The sequence below is a fragment of the Bos grunniens genome, chromosome 5 (assembly GCF_055505025.1).
Source record: "Bos grunniens cultivar Pamir isolate PY7600 chromosome 5, Bosgru_T2T1.0, whole genome shotgun sequence".
Taxonomy (NCBI): Eukaryota; Metazoa; Chordata; class Mammalia; order Artiodactyla; family Bovidae; genus Bos; species Bos grunniens.
In genome coordinates, this window is record NC_141169.1 from 109,851,874 (window position 1) to 109,875,256 (window position 23,383).

A 23,383-nucleotide genomic window follows, 5' to 3' on the forward strand; every position below is an offset into this window, starting at 1 on the left:
ACCTGGACAAGCAAGAAGTCAGAGGAGAATTTGCACTGCGTTTTGCAAATCTTCGGGTGGGCTCCGTCCTATGTGAGGATGTAGCTGGAGCTTCACTGAAATAGGCAGCACCCATCAGAAGCTCTTGGTCTGAGTGTGGAACACGAGGCAGGGCCTGTGACAGGGGCTGCAGGCTGGACACCGAGGTCTGGCTGCAGCTGGCTGGGTGACTCCCCCAGGCACACGGCGTTTGTAAGTTTCCAGCAACTTCATCTCACACTTGCAAGCCTGACCGCCCGGTGCAGGGCTGAGGGGTTCCCGTATACCACACGGTTCGCCTGTGTCTCCCTTGCCTGTCAAGCCCGAGCCACACATGTGCACACACACACGCATGCACACCCATGCATGCACACACATACCCATGCATGAACACATAGAGACACACGACTCCTCCCACTCAGTCCGCAGCTCTGCTCTGTGCCAGCTCCAGTCTCTGCTCCACGTCATTTCCTCCGTCTGCAGGACCTCCTCCTTGTCGTCCACGTCCACCTCCCCTCTCCAAGCTGTGTGCTCCCCCGGCCCCTCTCCCGTGGGCTTCCACCTGCACTGTTCTGCCCTAGACACCCCTCTGTGTGTCACCCCCTTGGCCCTGGTGGCCAACCCACTGCCAGGTGCCCAGTGGAGATTTATGGCAAACGTTAGCCTGTGTTGCCCTCGCTGCCCCACCTGGCCCACGTGTGTCCCTTCTTCCCACCCCAGCTCTCACCCGCTGCCCGTGCCCCACTGGCCCTTCCAACTCTGCTGTGATTGCCTGGGGGGCTGGTGAGCAGAGCAGGTGCAGAGTGTTTGGCCAGAAAAGAACCCACGAGTACACCGCTGATGGGTTGTACTTATGGGCAGAAATCCCACAAACATCCCTCTTCTCTGCGGGCCCCTTGGCCCCTGTCCAGGGGAAGAAGGCTGTCATCACGCCTCCGTCGTACATGAAAACACTCAAGCCTGCTGCCTCACGTGCCCAGCCATCTCTTCTGTCTTCTCCATCAGTGGGACGGAGAGAATCACCACGAGGGGCCTTGGGCTGTGCTGTGCGTTTCCCTCTTTTTCCAAACACAGAGTCCCCGCTACCTGGGATGTCTTGTTGTCAAGGTGACCCTTTGAAAGAGCTAAATGACAGTGGGAATGTCTGAGCGTGCAGGTGTGTGCCATACATGTGTGCAGCCGGGCATATGTGCGTGGTTTTGCGTGCACGTTTGTGTGTGTGTGTGCAGACCTGCATGGGGCACACAGGTGTGCGCACACACAAGCCAGTGAGCATGCGGGCAGGAGAGAGCTGGAGCGGGGGGATATGTATGTGATCAATCACACAACGTGAGAAGCCTGGAAAAACAGGTCAGAGGAGCGGCAGGGCTGCCGTCTGTGCTGTAATTCTGAAGTTGGTCCAACGTCTGAGAAGATTAATGAGTGGGGTTTTGAGCTGCTCTGTGCTTTCAGGGGCGGAGAAGAGCCAGGCGGCTCGTTTTTAACCCCACCTTCCTCCACCCTCCCTGCTCAACAGCCCTGCGGGGGAACCACCGACTCGGACATTTGTCTGTCTGCCCTTGCTCAGAAACATGGATCCGGGCTCTGGGCTAACAGGTGGACACGTTACAAGGCTTCGTTGCGGTCCCTCCCTACCTGCTGCATGAGCCATGAGAGTGGGGACATTGCATCTTATTTTATCCCTCCTGGGTCACAGTAGTTCTAGATAAAATGTTACTGGACAGCCAAGTTTGCAAAGCATTTCACCTGCTTCTCAGCCGTCAGCACCTCCATCTCCTCTCTGCCCAAGGGGATGTCACCAAGCTCAGTCTCCTGTCCCTGGAATCCCCTTTCTCACTCGAGATCCTGGCCCCACATGCAGCCTCATCCTTGAGCCCAGCTTCTCCCAGTCCTGCAATTGCCCTCCACCCCTGCTGCACACCTCTCCATAGGCTCTGCACCCCCCAGGCATGTCCCCAGCCCCATTTGGCTCTTGCTACAGAGCCTCCTGGGCATCTCTTTGTCCTCAAGTCAGAGGCTGTAAACTCACATGCCTTGGGAGCGGGTGAGGAAGGTGCCCAGATGAGAGCAGGAGGGGGTTCATGTTCCCCCAGCGATGCAGGAAGAGTGGTCACAGCTGTGGACATGTGGCCTCTGAGCTGGAGAAGAAACAGGGCCAGGGTCAGTGCAGACTCAGGAGCACGTGTCCCCTGAAGGTGCTACACCAGTAGATTGTCACCGCGAGGGGCGTCCACCCAGTATTACAAGCCCTTTGGGTTTTTTTAAGGCAGGAAATCTGGATTTTAGGTGAAACCTACTGCTTCTTGAATATGGCTTTACAATTTCTTTTAAACTATGGCAGCCCACTCCCTTCCTGGCTGCAGGTGATGTCCCTGGCACAGTGTGGGGTGACAGGGTAGCCTTGTGCAGATGCAGGACCAGGCATATGAGTCTGCCCAGTGCCCGACACAGACCAGGGGCCCTGACACCAGGTCTGGAGTGCTCAGCACTTCCTCCTGAGCCGCGCTTACAAGGGCACTGCATGTTGGGCTTGCCAGGCAGGATGCTGAGTCCCTCTCGGCGGTCAGTGGGAGTCACTCCATGCAGGCATGCCTTTATAACAGGCCCTGGAGGAGACTTTCAGCTTGAGATTTTATGAAGACAATAAAAAGAGGCAGAAAGCGACAAGATCTACGTAACGGAGAGAGAGCAGTTTTCCATTTACTTAAACTTAGGGCCCAAACTGTCCAGGACTGTGCCCTGAGTCCCAGTGAAGGGTGAGGGGTAGTCAGTGCAGAGCTGAAGGGACGGCCCAGCCCTGACCCGCTGGCTGCTCTCTGCTGGTGTCCCTGTTCCTGTTTTGGAGCCAGGCCACCTCCCTTTCATCTGGGCCTTTGCTCCCAGATGCCTCTTGCGTGGGACCTCACTGCCCAGGCCAATTGGCACCAGTTGGGGGGCGTGTCCTTTGCCCATCACCACCCGCCTGGGACCTGGTGTGGACACTGACAGGCAGGGAAGGCTGCTCCTCTAGGGCCTGTCCATCACTCTGGACCCGCAGCTGTCCCTTCCCAGGGCCACCCAGGCCAGCCATGGGTAAGGATTGTCTTTTCCACCACCTATGCCCCCTCTCCCCCTCTGTCCTGGTTGGCAGAGGGGTGCAGAGAGCCCATGGGGGCTGCTCACCATGGGCTGTGCCCGGGGCCCCACGTGGCGCTCCTGCAGAAACGCGCTGAGGATTACGGGTTAAAGCCAGTAAAGCACTCAGGCCATAAATGTCAAGTTTCATGTTAATAAACAGGGGGATTAGGTTCATTTATGCGAAAAGGAGCTCTCCTCGAAATGGACAGTGGGGCACAACTCTACTTCCATCAACAAAAACAAACAGAGGGGACTATAAACCCAGACTCATCACGTCCGAGGCTTTATCTTGTTCCCGTCCCATCGTTTGGGCTGGACTCATCTCGCGGCTGTAGACTGGGTTCAGCCACCGAGATGGCGGCCTAGCTGTGTTTGTGTGTTTGATGTCTTTGGAAGCAGAAGTGTTGAAAGGGAGTGACCAGGCGCAGATGGCCCAGCCGAGCCCAGAGCAGCGCCCCGTGTGGTGTCAAGGTCTGTGCACTGCTGCTCATGCTTCCTCGGGTTTCAGAGCAGCCAGTCCAATCCCCTGGCCCCGTCCTCCCTGTCTGTGCAGGACAACCCCTTCCTGGTGCTCAGCTGTTGAGCCCACGACAGCTCTGTGAGATGCTGATATTATCCCCACTTTACAGATGAGGAAGCCGAGAGAAAGGCCTTGGGTGGTTCCGTGGGTTGCATAGGGAGGGGAGGGGCTGTGATGAGAGCCCAGCTGTGTGAAAGCTGTGTCCACACTTTGCCTGCTGCCCTGGTCTCACCCCTGCCTCCCACAAGCCCCAGAAATGGTTGCATCCTGGGCTCGGAGCACCCCCAGCTGTGGTGATTCTTTTCTTGAAACAGTCCTGGGTGGTTAGTGGGACGGCCTTTTGTGTCCTGGCTTGTATTCCATGGCAATGGCCGTGGGAGCCCCTGGCGGCATCCCGGGAGGTCACACGCGCAGCCCTTGCGGCCCCTCTGCCCCGTCAGTCCCAAGGAGGCTTCTCCCAGTCAGTCTGAGGCTCCTTATCCTTGGACACCGTTTTCCCAGGTGTGGGGTTAATTAGCTCAATCTGCACGTGCCAGACAAGTTAGAACCTTCAGGGAAACTCTTCGGGATTTCCAGGGTGGGGGGAGCATGATGATGCTCCATCTGATGGACCATTCCAGATAACAGGACGTGACCGAAGCCCCCGTCCCCCTGGTGGGCACTCCGTCCCAAGCTGCAGCTCCAGGCTCCCCAGCTGTTCCTTGGTTCCCTGTGGGATCTGACTGCAAGACTGTGCAAAGGGACAAAGGAAATCTTTGCTGAGATGTTTTTAGGGCTTTAATCCCTCATTCTCTTTTCTTCAATTCTGAGCCTCTTTGTCCACCTTCCTTTATTTCTCTGTCACCTTCACTCACCCTTGTCTCACCTGCGGCTGTTCCTCTTGGTCCCAAGGGAGGGGAAGCAACTTGGATTTTGGGAACAAAGTGAAAAACCTCGTTGGGGAGAAAGAAGCGTTGTGACCCCAGCAAAGAGTGGGCAGATGGTTGGGGACCTTGGCAGGCTTCGGGGAGAAAAGCTTCTATTCTCTTCATCCTCAAAAAAAATAGTTATTTCTAAAACTGAGCTGGTTTATGGGGTATCTTCATCCACTGAGACTTTTTAAGCTAAGTTCTATACTCATGTGTGTATCAAGGTGTGTGTTTCTTTAACTGAGGGGGAAATGATACAGTGTAGGTCATGGTCAGGGGAGACCTTGGCCGAAACGTCCCGTGTACAGTCGTCAGCCCCCACCTCTGCTCTGTGTACCCTGTGCCTCCTTTTGCTGAGTCTCTGCCCTCTTTGGCCGCTGTGACAAAATGCACAGATGGGACTCGACCGCAGACCTTCCTCTCTCCCACCTCCCACCTCTGGAAGCTGGATGTCCAAGCTCAAGGTGCCCTCAGTCTCAGTCCCTGGCAAGGACCCACTTCCTGGCTTGCCCCCACCTCCCCACCCCCATCTCCGTTTACCCAGGGCCTCTCCTGGTGCCGTGGCATCCTCAACCTCCAAGGTCATTAACCCCCAGTGGGTCCCCGCCCCTGTGAGCTCATGTAAACCTGATCGCCTCCCACAGTCACATCTCCTGGGACCGTGGCGTGGGAGGGTGCAAGGGGTGGGACACAATGCCTGATGCCCACATCCTGGAGGAGGGACCTTGCTTACAGATATGTGGGTGAGCTGAGCCTCCCCTGCCCAGCCTCCCACGGGCCAATGGGAGGACTCAGAAGCCTGGGGTCTCCGAGCCGCCCCCTCCCAGGAATGTCCCTCGGCAGCTGGGCTGAGGCCCCAGGGGAACCTCCTTCCTTGGGGAGGGAGCAGGGCCCATGCTGCGTGTTTCTAGTGAGGAGGCTGCAGTGAGGCGCTGAGCCCATGGCGCCATGGAGACTGACAGGTGGTGTGCGTTGCTAAGTGACACCCGGGAGATGTGCAGAGGGGACGGCTGCCACGGGAACGGAGCGGTCCCTCCTCTCTGGAGGCTGGCGGGCGCTCACGGTCCACAGCCTTGGTGGGTGTGAGCTCCTGAAGACAGCAACGCCCACCTCCCCTGTCGAGAGGCACTCAAGGAGAAGTGGACCAGGGAAGGGAGAGACACAGGCTCCTCGGGCTACAGGCCCCACAGGGTGGAGGGGACGGGCCAGCTCGGTGTCGCCTGAGGGTCACCCACTCTGCAACCCTGAGCAAGTTACTGCAACTCTGACCTCAGTTTCTCCATCTGTAAAGGAGGTTGCAGGAGCCCAGGCACAGAGCCGGGCTCTCAGTAAACTCGTGCTGTTGTTACATCATATTTGACTGGCCTCTTGCTTTATTTAGTAGTTATTATACACCCTTATGAGTGTGCCAGGGTTGGGAGGGCATCAGCAGAGAGGCCAGGAACACAGACTCTGGACCCAGGTTGAAAAGTGAAAGTGTTAGTCGCTCAGTCGTGTCTGACTCTGCCCTCGTGGCACTGCCTGCCAGTCTCCTCTGTCCTTGGGACTCTGCAGGCAAGAATACTGGAGTGGGTTGCTGTTCCCTTCCCCATGGGGTCTTCCTGACCCAGGAATCGAACCCAGGTTTCCTGCATTGCAGGCAGATTCTCTACTGTCTGAGCCACCAGGAAAGCCTGAATCCAGATCGCCTCTGTTTGAATCCCAGCTCTGATGCTCACCAGCTGTATAAACTTGAGCAAGTCAACTGACATCTCTGGACCTTGCTCTTCTCATCTGTGAGATGAATACTCATGGGGCTCTGGTGGGTGAATACAGGTGAAGCAGAAGTTCGCAAATACCCCCCCCACCACCATGTTGTAAATAAAGCTTTATTGACACACGGCCACTCCCATTCATCGCATGCTGTCTGTGGCTGCTTGTCTACAGCAGAGCTGAATGGTTGTGATGGACGCTGCCTTGTCTGCAATCCTGAGGTCTGCATCGCCCCTGCCCGTTACGGGAGACGTTTGCCCCAATCCTGGGAGGTTGAGGTGGTGCTGAGCCCTGAGTAAAGTCTCAAAAAGTCTCCAGCCTTGAAGTTCCCCCACGTGACCCATGCAGGCTGTGTTTCTATCCTCAGGGGTTTCCTACCACTTTAAGGACCGTGGGGCACCCGCCGTGTCCTGCGCCCAGAGCCGCTGCCCATGTGAGTGTGGCAGGGCATCTGTGATGGGCCAGCATGGGCCTCCGTCCTCAGTTGTGTCGCTCTGTGAAGGCCAGCGTCTGGGTGTGTGTGTGTCTGAGTGTGTGTGTGTGTGTGTTTATGAGTGTGTTTGTGTGTATGTGTGAGAATGAATGCCCCGCAATCACTTGGTTCCATCTCATCCGTGTCCAGGGGCAGCGGGGTCAGCCCTGAACTTCTGACGAGCCAAGAAGAGAACAAACAGTTTACAGCATCGCGAGGTCATGGGGTGAAGAGTAAGGGAAGTCGAGTTTCAGGGGAGAATGTGGTTCCTCTGACTGTCCAACACAGGGAGGACAGCGGAAGGCTGGACAAACCACCCTGGCTTCAGCAACAGGGAGGGGCACAGCCAAGCCAAGGCAAAGCCCGTCGTAATGAGAAGCAGGTGCGCTAAGGGGGCTCTCCGTCCTGGGGGCTTCCCAGCAGGGGCTTCGGATCAGGAAGGGGAGGTTGCTGGCGAGGCCCTGACCCAGGTGGACCCAGGTGGACCACTGTGACCCCTGACCCTGTCACTGACCTTCCCAATTCCCGGGCCGTGGCCCGGCCACGAGACTGAGCACGCCCCACTTCTGGTGGTAGGATGATAAGTGGCTTTACAGCAGAGTGCTCCTCTGGTCTGTGTCTCTCTCGCACAAATAACCAGAAACAGCTGCCCCGTGGTGCTCCAGAGGCTGGGATCTCCCTGGCTTCCGTGGAGCGGAAACTCCTTGGAACTCAGATGGAATTAGGGCTGGGGTGAGAGGTGGGGCTGCAGATGGACGCAGGGGCCCCCTCCCTTGGCCCCAGCCTGGCCTCTGTCTGGTTTCTAGCTTGTGCATCTGTGAGACAGACTAAAGAAGCCGTCTCGCTGAGACCCCACACCGTGGAAACCCACCCTCATGGGCTGCAGACCAGCCCAAGGAGCTATGTGCAGGTGGCCTTGGGAGGGAGCCGTGGAGCCCACCCCACGGCCGTCCCCCCACCCCAGCATCTGCGTTGTGGTCTGTGGAGGAGCCGCTGGAGCCCAGCAAGGTCTGAGCCTCCTGCACGGTCAGAACGGCTGCCGTGACCCCATTCGTGGGGAGGTTTTTCCACCAGCGGCGGCTGCTCTCATGGCTTTCTTGCACGGCTGGGAGCCGGGGCAGGCCTGTCCTGGGTGTAAACACTCTGGCCGCCTGTGAGAAAAAGTCCAAAAAAGGGCTGGTTACTCGGCATGGCCTCGGCAATCTGGCCGCAGTCAAGAACCCCTTTCCGTCTTCAGCGCTGACTTCTGCACAGCACTCGGGTCCCCGGGGGGGTGGCGGGTGTGGGTAGGGTGGGGGCTGTGGGGGAAACTGCCTGAGAACCACAGGCAGGGGTGGGCTTCTGCGTGGCCCGTGGCCTGTCCTCACGTGCGCTCGCTGCCTGTGGACAGTGGGGACGGGCGAGTTGATCCGGGGGGGCAAGGCCATCTGTGTGGGTAGCCGAGCATCCATCCTGCAGGTCATCTGGGCTCCTCCCCGAGCTGAGGCCACGTGTGGCCCAGGTGTGGGCTCGGGCAGCAGCGTGCCGCGTGATAGCCATGGGGGTGGCCCCCCTCTGCTCTCTCCTTTCTCAGTTCATCTACTGTTTGCTCCCCAAGGCCCTGCCGGGTCCTTCCAAGGCCTCCTGGGGCATCCTGTCTGAGGCCCGTGGGTTACACCACTCACACCACCCACCTTGGTGCACACATGCAGCTTGAAAACCCTGACGACCCCCCCGCCCCCTGCTGCCCAGTTGCCTGCTGTTACGGTTGCTGCCGTTTAGTTGCTCAGTCGTGTCTGACTCTTTGTGACCCCATGGACTGTAGCCCCCCGCAGTGCTCCTCTCTCCATGGGATTCTCCAGCCAAGAATACTGGAGTTGCCATTTCCTATGTCCTGGCTAAACGGTGCTTCTGTCATGAAGTTCATGCTGATGTCTACCACGTGCCTCTTTTGCTTGCGATTAAAGGACGTTCTTTTATCCCATTGAGAGCAGCTCATAAACTAAAACGTGATGGGAAAACCTCACATCCCACATCCCTGATTTATAAGACCATCAGAGAGAGAAAACTTCAGCCCAGTAGAAGCCAGGGACCTGGGCTGAACGGGAGGAGATCAACAGGGCGGGCTGGGTCAAGGGGCTGGGTCGTTGACATCAGGATGTACCCTGGGGCATTGGCTGGCCTCACCTGGGCGGTCCTGAGCTGCGAAGACAGAAGCTGGCCAGAAAAGGTTGCTGGAGGGACTCTCTTGTTAACACACAGCTTTCTCTCACTAGTGTGGAATCAGGACCTGCTCATTCTCCTGGAGCTTCACTGTGTGTGTCCAGCACAAGCTCAGCTGTAGGACCTCTAGGCAGGCACCCCCGCGCCCGGGCCCCCCAGGTCAGCACAGACAGGGGCCTAGAGCAGCAGGGATGCTGGTAAGCGGCAGGGCCTGGAGCACGTGGCCTCGTCTCTGTGCCTCAGTGATTAGAGTCTTCCTTCTTCCCCTTCCTTCCCTCTGCCCTCCTCCCTTCCCTCTCTCCCCCTTTCTCTCCCCTCCCCCCTCCCTTCACCCCTCCCCTCTCCCTCCCTTCACCCCTCCCCCTTCACTCCCTGCCCCCCTGCCCCTCTCTCCTTTCATCCCCTCTTCATCCCCTTTCACCCTACTTCTGCCTCCCTCCCCCTCCCTCTCATTCCCTCTCCCTCCCTCCCTTCACCCCCCTCCCCTCTCCTTCCTCCCTCCACTCAGGGAAGATCCCGCAGAGGCATTTCTGTCCTGATGGGGCCACAGCCTGAGTCAGAGTGGCTGCAACTCTGTGTCCACCTGAGGAGCTTGGCTGCACAGCCTGGCTGCCCTCCCTGGTGTCACAGCCGACCTGCTGTGTGACCTTGGGCAAGTCACGTCTCCTCTCTCTGTTTGCCATCTGCAAACATGGATGAGGACGGCAGCCCCCTGCCGCTCTTCCCAGACATGGAGAGGGAGGATGAGTTCACAGACCGGAGGCTCAGAGAGGTGCCCGTTCTCAGGGCAGCTTCCCCAGGCACAGGGCCAGCCCAGGGCACAGCAGACTCCTGCCGGCCAGCAAAGAGAAGGGAGGTCTAGGTGAAGATAGTTCTGGCAGAGCCAGCAGACCTGCCAATCACAGGAGGCAGGCTGCTCAGTCAGGACTCGGAGCAGATGGGACTGAGGCAGCCGGGCCCCCCTAGTGTGTGGGGGTGTGACGGCGAGCTGGTGGCCTTCAGAAGACAGAGGGGTCACCTGGCCCCTCTCATCTCATGGAGGAAGGGCAGCGTCCCCTCCAGCAGCTGTGGGCACTCCTGTGATGGGATATTCGACAGGACGGACTTGGGCCCCACCTCCCCCACGGTCTCCCGCCACTTGCCTGGGAATTGGGGCGGGGACAGGAGGGACGTCACAAATGCAGATTCTTGGGTTCCACCCAGAACTACTGGGTCAGAATACGGGGGGAGGTTAAGCCTCCTACGTTTTTAATAAACTGCATCGTTGATACCTGTGCATTCAAGTTTGAGAACCAGCCACTTCTCTACCAAAGAGAAGAGTGACCAGCCGCTTCCTCCACCACTGGACCTAAATGTGAATTCCGTGTCTGCTTGGAACAGTTTTGCCAAGTCCAGCCCCCTGTGTCTAGTTATCCAGACAAGCCTTTTCATCCACTTTTCCTGGTTATGTGGAAAATAACCACTCAAATCAGATGGACTGAAGTGTTGATTGAGCTTTTATTACCTGCCTCACGTCGTGCTGTTCAGAAAAGAAACAGGCAAGCTGACATCTCGGCCCCTGACGAGAGTGCGGGGTTCTCGGGTTGATAAGACTCTCCAGTTTGCCGGCTAGAGACGAGGAGGAGATGCTGCAGGACTAGGGCTGAGATGCAGGCCAGGCGAGGGTCCTGCTGGGGCTTCTAGAGGCGAGGGTGCTGGTGCGGGCCGAGCCCAGCCCCCTCCTGTCCTGCCATCCCTTGATTCTGATCTCATGAACAGTCGTCACCTGCTGGAGAAGACAAAGAACATCCTAGGAGAAGCCCAGAGGTCAGAGTGGGAAGTAGGGGTCTGCGCTGGCCAGGAAACTCTGTGGTGGGTGTGAAGTGCTGCCCGGTGTGTGGACCAGAATGCCTCCTGTTTCAGTAGCAGACAACACTCTTTCCCTGAATCCAACTCTGTGCTGAGCCCGGGACCTCAGCTCCTCTGTCTGCTCCTCAATCACATGAGCCCTGAAATCGTAGTGATCTGTGTGATCCCTCATGGGAGTACACTCAGGGGCTGGGGGACTCCGGTCTCTGTTATTCAAGGGCCGAGGCTCTGCTTGCATGTGGCAGGAGCTGGCACTCAGGGACAGCCTGACCGAGGATGTGCAGCGAGGTGGGTCGTGGCTTTTCAGGGCTAGGCCTGGAAGTGGCCGGGGTCACCTCAAGGCCACACCGTCCACCAGGCGGCTGGGAGTGCAGGCGCTCTGGGCCCCAGGCTGGTGTGGTGACCGTCCCTGGCATCCCCTCCTCCCGCGAGAACGAGGGTCACAGCCGGTTAGGGCTCTGTGGTCTTCAGAGTTTCCTACTTGTCGGGACTGCAAAGAGGGCCTTGAACTTCTGTGTCCACACCTGCCCCATGTCTCTCCCTGTCCTCCACTTCATTCCGACTTCCTCTTGGGCAAAACCATTTGAAACTTGATCTGCTAACTCGGCATTTTCATGGTGCTCAAGGGAACATTATAGTCTCAAACTTCTCCTGCAAGAACTCTGGATGGAAATGTACTCCTGGTTCATGGCACTCAGACTCCCCTGAGAATCAGACCCAAGGAAAGAGAGAAGGTGGAGCCAGTTCCTCTGTATGAAATCCCATCCCCCAATGGGTTTGAGGTCCACCCTGTCCCGCACATGAATGAGCGACGTCTCACCTCTGTGGTTGTTATTCAGTCGCTGTGTCGTGACCGGCTCTTTGTGACCCCATGAACTGCAGCACGCCAGGCTCCTCTGTCCATGGGATTCTCCAGGCAAGAGTACTGGGGTGGGTTGCCTTGCCCTCCTCCAGGGGATCTTCCCGACCCAGGGATCGAACCCAGGACTTCTGCATTGCAGGCGGGCTCTTTACCATCTGAGCCACCACAGGGAAGCCCTTATAGCTGCATGAGCACCTCTAATTAAAAGGAAGTCACTGTATATTTGTTATCAAATTCTGGTGAGATTTGTTTCATTAAAATGAAATTTTAAGTTTTCAGAGGAGAGGAATAGAGGCAAAAGCCTTTTTAGAAAGTAGATTTGGGAGATGGATTAATAATGTTACGAATTCAACATAAATTAGCTTGTGCCTGCTTTTAAGTCCCAGAACTCAGTGGGGAAGATGGCTTTACACTAGTACCTGAGCGTGATTGCCAGCGGCTAACGAGGCTTCTACCTGGGACTGTGCTATGTGGGCCTAGGGGAATCAGATGGCTCAGTATCTCCTTTACTTTCTTGTTTTTTCTTTTCCATATGAAGGGAAAAAAGATTTTTAGGGGCCACAAAGATGCCAAAAGGTAGCTTTCAAGAAACTGTTTTCAAAATGTGGTCTTAAACTAATAATGTTGAAAATCACCTGGGAACCTCTTAAAGCTGCAAGTGCTGGGACTCCTACCTGATGGCAGACTAACACCCCTCCCCCGCCCACCAGGCTTTCCTCACCGCCCTAGAGTTTGTGATGCTGTTGTTCAGTTGCTAAGTCCTGTCTGACTCTTTGAGACCCTGGACTGTAGCCCACTAGGCTCCTCTGTGATGGGATTTCCCAGGCAAGAACACTGGAGTGGGTTGCCATTTCCTTCTCCAGGGGACCTTCCCAACCCAGGGGTCAAACCCGCATCTCCTGCATTGACAGGCGAATTCTTTACCACTGAGCCACCAGGGAAGCCCTGTTTTTTTTCCTACTATATTTATAATCCTCAGATCAGAATTCTGCAAGAAAAAAACTTTGATAATAGGATAATCCCTAAATATTGACATGAAAGCAACTTTCTGTCAACATGACCATTTCCATGTAACAGAGCTTTTGACTGTGTCCTTAAACTGACCTCTGAGACCAGCCGGAAGCCACTTCTTCATTCAGATATGAACTGGGTCCTTCAGATGGCTCTGAGCGAATGAAAAACATGAACGAGGAAAAGTAATACCTTTGTCCTAAAAGAATCCCCCCAAACCTTAGGAGTTCGTGGCTAAGGCCCAGAAGTTGCTCTAAAGAGCTGGATGAGATCAGGATGGAATTTTCCAGAGACTCCAGGCAGGAGATGACTGGGGGCCTGGCAGTGTTGGGTTAAGAGTTGCCTCAGGTCCAAGTGTGTGACTTTATATATAATTAGACCACGAATTGTACTCATTAAAATTTTTATCATTAACAATTGTTCAATTTAGGGCTTTTTAAAAAAATTGGTGGAAAAATCCTAAGTAACGGCACTGTAAGTTTAATTCTGGCTTTCTCAGATTTTCTCAGTCATGCTCAGAAGGTCCTCCTTCCCCAGGAAGCACACTGTGTCCAGGAAAGATGGCATCCTTTGGTCCTCAGTGGTACCGGTCTAGCAACCTCACCCTGCCCGGAGGGAAGCGCTGACCCCGCTGTGCTGGGTGCCTGTGCCCGATGGGACGGCAAGCGGCTGACACAGCCTGGGCCAGGGCTGTAGATGGCCCAGCACCGCACAGGAGGTGACCTGCTTGTGTCCAGAGGCCACAGGCCAGGCCTGGAGCCCGTGCAGCATGGCGGTCACCAGTGTGAATGCTTAAGCAGGGGGTCAGCCACTCTGAGACGAGGGCGGAGTCCCCCACCCCGCCCTCCGCCTTGAGGCTCCATGGACGTGACCAGCAGCTGGGCCTCCCCGTCGCTTCCCGCGGCCTTTCTTTGACTCCAGAAGCCATAACGCGAGCATGGGCCGCATGTCACGGCCAGCTGCTGCGTTGGCACTGAGCTTGACACCCTTCCACTTCGCCTGCTGTGCTTCCAAGTCCCCCAGTCTGTTCCTCCCTGGCGGAGCTTAGGACAGTGACCTGCTGGGGTGAAGACCAGGACCTGCAGTTACCATAGCAACACCCGCATCTCTGGTCCTGAGGGGTGGGCGTCTGTGGACATAGTTTGAGCTCTAGGGCAGGGGCAGGGGTGTCGGTAGCAGATCGGAGCCCGCGGTGTCAGAGTCAGAGTGAGTCCATCTGGTGGTGGAGGAGACCCAGGGGTGTCCCAGGTCAGTGTTCAGAAGCTCAGCGGAAGCCACTTACTGACGTAGGTGGACATTAGGTCTGGGTACCCTGAGCAGCTGGGAGGCAGGTACCTGAGTGGGCAGGAGAGGGCTGGAGGCCACAGGGAGTTTAGGTAGGGTTTGGACTAGGTGCCAGTGGGGATATCCAAACAGAAATATGAGAGGGCCAACCTGGAGCAGAGAGAACAGAAAATGACCTAGGAGGGCAGAGGAGGAGAAGAAACCAGCTGCAGCTCTGTAATCCTGCCCTGATCAGATGACAAAAGAGAGGGGAGTTCAGACCAGCCTCAAGCCCTGGGCTTAAACCCAAGAGCCCCAGGGCATCCACTCTACCCTGGGGCTCCCTCGTGGGCAGCAGGGAATGGTGCTCAAAGCCTCCCTTCTGACACGGAAAGGGCAGGAGGGCGAGGGTTTGCCAGGATTAGATGTCAGAGCCAGGGATCTGGTGTCTCTGAAGTGGGGGCTGCCTCTGCAGGGGCCCCAGGGAGTCTTCGGGAGAGGATCCAGGCTCCGATTTTCCCAGACTCGTCCTCTGGCCCCGCTGCTCCCCTGGGCCTGACTTCAGGTGACTGCAGTCATCCGGAGAGACAGAGTTGGCAGGTCAGAGCCCTGGATTAGGACTGTGGAACATCTGTACTGACAGTGCATCCCGACCAGTCCTCTCTGCTCACAGACGCGGGAGCCGAGCACCCCGGGGGTCACGTGACCCACCAGAGCCAGAAGCCGCCTGGGGCGAATCGCTTAACCCTGCAGCCGGGCCAAGCAGCGCCTCTTCCCAATCGCTGGCCCAGAGACGGCCGCATGCGCCTGGTCCCTCCTGTTCTTGCCCCTCCTCCACACGGGCTTTCGTTGCCAGGGCCGTCTGGAGGGTGATTGGCAGCCCGAGGTCACCGAGCCCTCTTGGCAACCCAGCTATCCCAGCGGATGGGACATTGATTCCTTGGCAGCTGGTGCTTCCTCAAGAAATAACTGTCTTAAAAGTCTGGTGCCTTATTGGCTTTGCTCTGACCGAAGTGTTCCCCGTCTGCCAGTCGCCCCGCCCTGCCCCAAGCCATTTCCTCTGCTCTGTCCAAACCCACATTCGTCCCTTTTGTTCTCTGCAAACCCCTGTCCTCCGACTGTCCCAGCAGACCTTTTTCTTGATCACGACTTGAGCCTCTGGATTTCTCTTTCAAGATCAGCTCCAGCCTGCCTGACTGATGAGCTGAGGTCATTCCTACCCTCAGTTCAGTTCAGTCGCTTAGTTGTGTCCAACTCTTTGCGACCCCATGAACTGCAGCATGCCAGGCCTCCCTGTCCAACACCAACTCCCGGAGCCCACCCAAACTCATGTCCGTTGAGTCGGTGATGCCATCCTCTGTCGTCCCCTTCTCCTCCTGCCTTCAATCTTCCCCAGCATCAGGGTCTTTTCAAATGAGTCAGGTCACCTGTAAACTAAGCAACAGGGACAGTGAGTTTGAGGATCAGGGTCCCAGCAGACACAATAGAGGCCCTTGGCCCTGAGTCCTGGGGACCTGCCTCTCCTGGTGAGATGCCCCGGCCCGTGCATGGGCTGGCAGTTCAGAACTTGCAGGCACCGTTTCGCTTCTGTTTCCTGTGCACAGCCAGGCCTGGCCTCTCTGAGCCCATAGGTGCTTAATGTCCATCCCAGCCAAGGCAGGAGGAGCCCCTCTGTCTTGTGCCCTGTCTCCCCCCAGCTCCCTTGCTGCCTGTCAAGGAGATGGAGGTCAGCAGGGCCAAGGATACACTCTGTCCCTTCTCTGCAAGGACTTGGCCTAACTATGTCTTCTGTGGCTGTAGAGGGCACTGCAGGGCCCATTCCTGCAGCTGCCACAGGGGAGGCGGTGCTTCCCCCAGCACCCTTTATCTGTGGAAGACTCAGGAGCACCACCCTGAGGGGCACGGGACGGGCCTGCGAAGAGGAGACGCTGGGCACCCTGGGCCTCCGTCTCCCACAGAAGGGGTGCAGGCAGGCCTCCAGCTCGGGCGTTGTGCGTTTCTCTGTGGTCCTCTGGCTCCCGGTGTGTCCGTGAAGGATCTGTGTTGTTTATCTCGGCACCCCTGCCCCCTCCGCGCAGTACTGACGTCGGAACACCCACACTGAGGCTCCGCTGTCTGATGAAACGTGCGCCTCGTCCTCGGGCTCCATGGACACAGAGGAACACCTCCTTCCCACCACCAAGAGCCCGGGGAGCGCGGGCTGCACGCGGACAGCCACGTGCGTGTCATTAGGCAGAGCGTGTTCTGCCGGCCCCGAGCCCTCGTTTCCCCACGCTGCCTCACTCTTTCCCTCCCTCTGTCTCCAGACTGTGCTCCAGGACTTGCTGGCTTCGGAGGCTCTGCGGGGAGGACGGGTGTCGGGAGTGTGTGGCCGCGTTACCCACGTGGAGCTCCATGCACCCGGCCGTGCCCTGGAAGGAACAAGGCCATGTGCATGCATCCGGGGCGGCCAGGGGCCTCGAACACCAACTGCCCTGCTCCTTCTTGGGCCCCTCCTGTGCCCGGGACTCACCTGAAATGTGGACAGTGGGACCCACCGGGCCAGCAGGCCTGGGCTGGCTGGTGTGATGTGTTTGAGCAGCTGCTCCCTTTCTGGCCCCAGGAGCCAGGAAGGCACAGCGGTTTCCTGGCGTGGTGCACGCAGACGGGCCTGGTGGGAGGGGACGACCTTGGCTTCCGTCTCCCTGTGTTTGGGAAACAGAGGGTAGAGGGGTCTCTATGGAGGCCGTGAGGGTCTGGTGAGGGGGTTCCCACTCAGTGCCATATGCATGGGCTATGGGCTCGGGGGGAAGGGCAGGTCTCTGGGGCTGGCAGGCCTGGGTTCGAAGCCCACACAACCCAGGCACCCGTGCTCAGCTGTTCTGGGTTGGTTTCTCTCTCTTCTGTAAACCAAAGGATAACGAACTCCACCGCCCAGTCTCTGACAACAAAACAAGAGCATGGGGTGTTTTTGAACGTTATCAGGTGTCAGGACCCTCCTTTCCTTTCCTCCTCGAAACTCCGTTGCTACCACTCCGTGTAGGTTTTTATTGACTAGTGTGCCGTCCCCCTGAGAAGATGAGCGGGGTGGGAGCCGCTCACCCACTGTTCACCCCAATGGGTGCACCACTGGGGTGTCTAAACCCCCCCTGGGCCCCCAGTTGGCGCCCAAGAAATGCTCGTCCAAGAGGGGAGACCTTCCTTTAATCCCTCCAGCACACCCGTCAGGTACGCACAGTCCTTGTCCCCATTTTAAATGTGAACAGAGTGAGGACCAGAGAGGCTAAGTGACTTGCCCGGGGTCACACAGCTAGGAGCCCAGATGATCTCAGTGCCTGTTCCGGACCAGATGTGGGCAGGGCTGGGCAAAGAGGAAGCAGCTGGGCCCTGGCTGGATACACCGTTCACGGTGCCCCGGATCCCTCAGGACAGCCCATGGGAGAGGCGGTTTCACGCCCTTTTCACAGACGGAAAACTCAGGTTCCAAGAAAGGACCCCAACTCAGTCCCGACTCGATGGGGCCCCTGAGGAGGGAGCAAATTCATCTTTCATCTCCGACGGGATCAAGAAGGGGCCGGCCGGGGCTGAGCTGGGTGGCAGGGGAGGGGCCAGGCTGAATTCCTTCCTCCCTTCCCCGAAGCCGGGAGGGGCCCCTCCGAGGTTCTTGGGAAATCTTGCCGCCTGGCGGGCCTCCAGCCTGTGTCTCCGACTGTTCTTTTGTTCCCGGGGCTCCCGCCAAACATCTGACTCTGCTCAGGATCGATTGCACGTAAAGTGCAGAGAGGGGGAACGGGGATTTTTCCCCATGGTCGTCCAAGACGCGGATTTTTAGGGCTTTGATTCTCTCCCAGAATCATGCTGAACAGCCATGCCTTTTGCAAGAGGTCACTTCATTTTCAACTGACGTCAGGCCTAACTTGCTTTAGAAACTTTGCATCAGGTGGTCCTAAAAGAGATAGGACCATGCAGGTGACCACTGGGTCCCACTGAGGACAGCCCAGGCTCACAGGGTCTGGCAAGAGCAGGCAAGGAGCCCGGAGACCAGGGTCACTGGCAGGATCAGAGTGCCGGGGGCAGAGGAGGCGCCACTCCTCCTCGTTTGTTGATTGACTACCCGGGCTGGGTCAGCTGCTTTTGTTCTAGGAGATTTCGTGGACTCATTCCCTGAGCTTCAGACAATTGTTTCTTTTTAAGAAAGGGAAGTTTGGAGGTGGCTGAGAGGAAATGCCCCCGGCAGGCTGGGGGCTGTGGACGTGTCAGCGGGGGCCCAGATCTGTACTGTCAGTGGGAGGCTGGGGGCTCTTGGGGGACTGCTGGGGCCCGTGCGGGGCCCTGCAAGGCCTCCTCCAGGAGGAGCTGCGTCTGGAGCGGGGGCTTGGGCACCTAGAGCAGGAGCATCTGGACGGGCGTTGGGCTGGAGGTTGCTAGGCGCTGGAGTAGGTTTCCCAGGGAGACGGGGCTGGAAACACCATCTGCTGAGGATGCTTGAGTCCCGGAACAGGCGGGGGAAGAACGAGAGGTTCTCTCTGTCCCAGTTAACCTTGGTTCTATTGCCTGGGCCAGCATTCCTTCCACAAGTGGACCAGGAGGCGCTGAAGCCCTGGGAGAGCCGAGTGGTCCAAGTGGGACGAGGCTGTCTCCTTGTGGGGCCAGGTGCCCGGGACTCCCCACTTTGCACCCCCATCCTGCCCCAGCCTTGTGGGGAGGGGGCATCATGGGCAGAGGATTAAATACTCATACGTAGTCAAAACATTGTCAGTTACAAGGATCCTCCACATCTACTCGGAGGTGGAGGCCAGGAGAGAGTATGGACCCCAGAACGGGAACAGGCTTAGTGCTTGATCTATCATCTGCCCGAAGGGAATGCTCGGGCCAAGCCTGCCTGAATCCTCTCCGCGTGCGTGCTGGAGGAGACGTACCCGGTCAGCTTGCAGACGCCGTCTGTTTTCTGTCAACAGAGAGTAAAGCCCATGACTGAGGTTGGGGGTAGAGAATCGGGGGCCCTGGGTTCTGGATACAAGGTCACACACAGTCCTACGGACAGTGGAAACCAGCTGACTTGTGCGAATTCGGAAAGGGAGAAAGGTTGCCTGTTTGGATGGGTGTGGATCCAATCACCGTTAGGGACGTGGACTCAACCTCTAGCCCCCAAAGCACTACTTTCTCCGTAAACCTTCTTCGGCTTTAAGGATCATTCATCACCGTGGCAGATGGAACCACACCAATGATTCTGCTGAAAAGGCTTCATTGAGGGGCTGTTTACACAGGGACCAGCAACAGAGGGGCTATTACCACCTGGGTCTAAGGGGAAGTCCTGTTCCCGGAGCCCCAGGGCCACTGTGGACTAGACACTGGCCATGCAGGGGTGTGACTACCCCAGGACTGGGACCTCATCAAGTGGGCCTGGAAAGAAGGGCCCCCACCTCACTTTCCTTCTTCATTGGCCAAACTAACCAGAAGCCTACAGTCGGGGAGACTCGGTCCACAGGCCTCAGTCCAGGAGCAGAGCAGGGAGGGGAGGGGGTCAGCAGAGAGCAAGAGCCCCCTTGTCATGTCAGCCCAGTCCACGTAGCCGACTCTGGAAGCTCTTCCTGAGAAGGGGTGCTCACAGAGGGTACCCACTTCCAGATTATTCTGTCCCCAAGATAAGCACATCTTATGCTTGTAGGATAAACCATAACAGAACTCTGCAATGCGCCCCACGCGGCCTTTCTCTGAAACGTTAGCTCTCTGAGGGCGGGGATAGGACAGCCCCATGTGCCCTGAACTTTAAAGAACAGGGTGGACACGTCGAGGCCGACAAGATGGCCTAGCTCTCCAGCGAGAGCAAGTGAGGCCAGCCTGGCTCCATGAGACCACAGGCTCTCGACAGGTGATGACACAGTATCCCTGGTGGAAGACCAGCCCCGCAGCCCCGCACGATCTGGGGAATCAGCAGTGTCCTCCGGCTAACGGCTGACCTCGTCCACCCTCCTGAGACCATAAGGTCTGAGTGGCCCTGGTCAGGGGGTGGCGCGTGGAGTCCTTAGCAGCTTTCTGTGGCCACCCCTCCCTGGCCAGGCCCCGACTGGGTGTGGATGACAGGGACAGAGAGGTCTCCAGCCCCCGAGGGCTGGTGACCTGGGGCCTGCTCTCCAGGACAACGACGAGGACCCCCGAGGACACAGCATCTCAGTGGACGCTGTCTGACCTCATGGATGGCTGGAAGCGCCTGGGCAGGTGGCGTGTGGAATCCAGTGTGTGCTTCCAGAGCCCATTTGGGTGAAATGCAAGTTTCCTTTCCCTCTGCTCTTGCTTCTCATTCCCAGTTCTGTCCCGAATGGAAAAACGTCTGTGGGTCCAAGTCCAAGGCGCAGCCCTGGAGCTGGTATTTTCCTTCTGGCACACAACAGACGTGGAGACAGCTCGGGCCTTGGGAGGGGCCCCGGAGAGGCTCCCCCTCGAGGCAGTGAGGCTTCGGGCCTCGAGCCCGGCCCTGAGGTCAGGGCTGCTGGTGCCGTCCAGTAGCCGGGTGCCAGTTCCCCAGTGTCCTGATCTGCAGATGCGGACAGTCATCGTGTTCACCTGGGGACACTGACATGAGGGCTGGGAGTGGGTGCGGGTTAGAGCGTGGGCTGTGCGCTACCCAGCCCTGGAGGAGCAAGTAAAAGTTCTCCCCAGGCAGCTCCTGGGCAGAGCCTCCTCCTGGGGCTCCGGGGCCTCCTGCTGGGGCTCTGAGGTATCCCAAGGCCACCAAGGGACTCCAGCATCCCCCGGGCGCGTCTTTCATCAGGAAGCCTTCAATGGGTCTGCCTGCTTGGGGTGCAGACTGGCTCTCCCCACGTGTGGCTCCAGCCTTACCTGCTCTATGCTGCAGATCCTCGGCCTCCCCAGGGACGTCAGACCCCACCCCACAATTGCCTTTTCCTCTGGATTCACATCTGTGCTTTAATACTTTCTTTAGAACACACAGGGGGCTTCCCAGGTGGCGCTAGTGGTAAAGAACCCACCTGCCAATGCAGGAGAAGTAAGAGATGTGGGGCTGATCCCTGGATCAGGAAGATCCCCTGGAGGAGGACATGGCAACCCATTCCGATATTTTTGCCTGGGAAATCCCATGGACAGAGGAGCCTGGCAGGCCCCAGTCCATGGGGTCGCAAAGAGTCAGACACGACTGAAGCGCTTTGGCATGCACACGCACGCAAGAGCACGGAGGAAGGATCCACTAGCAAGTGTTCCCCCTAGAGCCTGGCGTTACGGAAATGTGTGCAGCTGGATTTGCAGGGAGTGTGCACTCCGAGGCTGTCAACCTCTTGTTTCTCCCGATACGTGGTTATTATAATGCATGTCCAACGCCTGAGAGATGGCAGGGCCGGGGCTGCGGCTGCTGCCTCGGCCTCTGTCTTTCCCGGAAACAGAGGTACAGCCATTGTGACAAAGTATTTATCTGTTCTACGGGGGCCCAGGACCTGAATCAAATAAGTCCACAGTGAAGAGGAATCAATTCACAAACAAGTCAGACTGACACTGGACAAGAAATTGCTTGTGTTATGTAGACACCGATTCTGTCCCTGTTGGAAGGAGAAAGTCTCCATGGCACCTTGCCCTGTTAACTCGGAGCTTAACTGCCGAGAGTTATTTACCCAGACTTTTTGATCATCTCAATCTAAACATCAGTAGCTCGAAGTGGGGACCCAGGAGCCCATGATGACATTATGGGAAGAGATAGAAGTGGTGGGGAAAGCTGTGGCTCTGAAGGCTGGCTCTGTTTGCAGCCAGGCAGCTCCTTGAGGGGCTGGGGCAGGATCAGCTGGGACCCCCAGGCACATGGGCGTTTCTTTCAGAACTCGGGGGAGGCCTTGCTCTTTATCTGGGAGTCAGACAGAAGTAAAACCGGAGGAAGAAGGTACACTCCTTGGAGTCACTCAGCAGAGGAAGCTCAGAGCATGGAGGGCTGTGCACAGAGCTCCCCAGGGTACCCGTGGGCCAGGTAAACACATACCCCCAGCAGTACCAAGGGTACAAACCTGCAAAGGAGGCAGGGCTGAGCTCCGGGGGCGATAGCAAAGGCGGACACAGATGGAAGGCCTGGGGAGGGGCTGTGTCCTGGGGGGCGGCCAGCCTGCCTGTCTAGGAAGCCGGCCCTGCCACCTCCTAGTCATATGACCTTGGGCAGACTGGGGACGATGGCTCCACCTCCAAGAGTTGATGGAAGAGTCATGTGAGCTGAGGCGTGTTACGAGCTTAGGATAGAACCTGGCCCCTGCAAAGAGCCCAGGAATTTCTGATGACAACCATCATCATAATCACCATTACATGTTATTGGTGTTGTTCAGAGTTAATCAAAGAAAGTCCTGCTGTCCAGTGACCGAGGTGAGCCCAGCCTCTCCATTCGCTTTGGTGCCTTGGCTGATTTCCTGCCCCAGCACTGGGTCTTGTCCCAGGGCCCGAGGATCCCGAGAACATTGTTCCCCAGTGAGAGGGGAGCTGGTGATCAATATGTGAGGCCGTCTTCGGCTGCAACAGATGGGGTTCTGTGGTGGAAATGCTCATGGAACACCCCCCGCCCCCTGCCCACTGTGGTTCGTCTGGGTCCCGGCAGGAGCTGTGCAGGTTCTGAGTGGCTGGGGACGGGACAGGAGGTAGAACTGGTGGGGACAGCGACACCGGCTGGAATGGGTCCTGCTCTGCCTGGGGGGTGCTGCAGACACTCCTTTTGGTCAAGCCCAAAGCAGGGTGGGCTTCCAGACTAAAAGCGGGTCTGGGCGGTCAGGGTGGGCGGGTGGCAAGGAGATGCCTCCCTGGGCACCAGAGCCTGGGCAGCCCGAGTGTGCAGGCTCCGTCCTTGACCGCGGTCAGCACTGGGAAGGCAGGTGCTGATGGACTCCCAGCGCGAGGGATGTGGGTTTACAGAGGCTTCCGGCAGCAGGAGGTGTCTTGGCCCTGGATGGGGCTGGACCAGTGAGCAGAGGCGGATGCTCCAAGGCCGTGTGCTCCTCCTCCTCCCCGCAGAACAAGTCCTCCCTGTCTGCCCCATTTCTAACCTGGACACCCGGCAGCCACCTAGAGGTGGCACCCCTCAGCCCATTTGCTTCATCCGCCCAGCTGTGAAGTCTCTGCCGATTCTCCTAAGCTGTGGGCATTCTCGCCAGGTGACAGAGGCGGCAGTTTTGGAAAAGGCAGGGGCATCTTTGTGCAAACTCCCTGCGAGGGACCTCATTCCCGCCAGCCACCTACACCTCCTGAGTCCTCGTCAGGGTGGGGTCATGAGGGCTCGGTGCAGCCTGGAGAAAACTGTCAGATCAATAAGAATGGACACGATGACCCTTGCCAGGGGCGGGCATCTCGCAGGCATGATTTCTTTTCTTTTTTTAAGTGTAGCTGATTTACAGTATTATTTTAGCTTCAGGTGTGTAACACAGGGATTCAACATTTTCATAGATTTACTCCAT

The 23,383-nt window shown here is 57.5% G+C and overlaps 1 protein-coding gene and 1 long non-coding RNA gene across 21 annotated transcripts in view; one reads left to right on the forward strand and one right to left on the reverse strand.

Annotated features, from left to right (window-relative positions):
- CACNA1C (calcium voltage-gated channel subunit alpha1 C) overlaps positions 1-23,383 on the forward strand; it is a 459,352-nt gene that overhangs the window by 193,894 nt on the left and 242,075 nt on the right. The gene's annotated exons all lie outside the window — the stretch shown is intronic.
- On the reverse strand, positions 13,100-16,597 carry LOC147373004 (uncharacterized). Its single transcript, XR_015164472.1, has 2 exons — positions 16,486-16,597; positions 13,100-15,407 (listed from the first exon to the last, which is right to left on the reverse strand). It is a non-coding gene; the product is annotated as an uncharacterized LOC147373004 (long non-coding RNA).